We start from the raw sequence: 925 nt of genomic DNA on the forward strand, positions 1-925 counted from the left end.
GGCCGGCGGGGACCCGTCCCGCTCCCGCCGCGGAGTAGCGTCGTCCCCGAGGGCGCGCCGAGGGGGACCGTACACCGGCCCGGGACCTCCCAGCGTCCCGACTTCCCTGGGAACGCGCTGTGCCAGCCAAATAGGTCACTGTGCTGACGGGGAGGGAGGGGCCGCCGAGACCCAGGCGGGGCAGGGAGGGGGACTTCGGGGGTGCCTTGGCGCCCCGAACGCGGCGGGGGTCCGATCCCGGAGTCCCCTGGTCCCAGTGAGTCACCCCTTCGCGTGCCCTTCGGGGACGTGTCCTGGCACGTTCCCGAGGGCCGGGACACAGCCCGCGCTGACCTCAGCGCCCAGCGGGGTGGAGGACACCGCGGTCCAGGGCACCTGGACATCAGGGGCCGGGGCCCGGGCGGCGCCGATTGGATCCGAGGGCCGATCCGGGTCGGATCCCCGATGAACTTGCTCTGCTCCGCGTCCCCCATCACTCCGGGTCCCCCCCGGGTCCCCACGCCTCGACCGAGCGGCGCCCCCCTCGGATCTCCCGGCCGGCCCGCTCCGCGCCGCCCCTCGCCCTCCGGGGGTCTCAAGAGCCGCCGAGTAGAACTGGAGATCCCGCCGACTCCTGATCCCTCGGTCGCCGCCGAATCCCCCAGGGTGCGGGGGTTCGGTGACCGTCACCGAGCCCACGCCCGCGGGCGCACACCCAGCGCGCCGGACCCACGCCCGTCGTTCACCTGCCGCGGGAACACCTGTGACACCGCGCGGACGCGGCATCCCAGGACCCCCCCCACCGACCCCTACGCGGACACACAGGGGACCCGCGGGGCGCCGCCCGGAGCCGCGGCCCAGGCTGCTGCGTCCCGTGCCCTCACCTGCTCCAAGGTCTCAGTCGTTCGGGTGAATCCGGCGCGTGCGACTACGGCCACTCCAAGCC

General features: G+C 75.0%; 1 protein-coding gene across 1 annotated transcript in view; it reads right to left on the bottom strand.

Annotated features, from left to right (window-relative positions):
- Window positions 1-925, bottom strand: part of Cdkn1a (cyclin-dependent kinase inhibitor 1A (p21, Cip1)) — a 5,836-nt gene extending 4,911 nt beyond the window's left edge. The window contains exon 1 of the mRNA XM_013029599.1: window positions 864-925. The gene's annotated coding sequence lies outside the window, so the exon portion shown is untranslated. The remainder of the gene's footprint in view (window positions 1-863) is intronic.

Source organism: Dipodomys ordii, unplaced genomic scaffold (genome assembly GCF_000151885.1).
Source record: "Dipodomys ordii isolate 6190 unplaced genomic scaffold, Dord_2.0 Scaffold120, whole genome shotgun sequence".
Lineage (NCBI taxonomy): Eukaryota > Metazoa > Chordata > Mammalia > Rodentia > Heteromyidae > Dipodomys > Dipodomys ordii.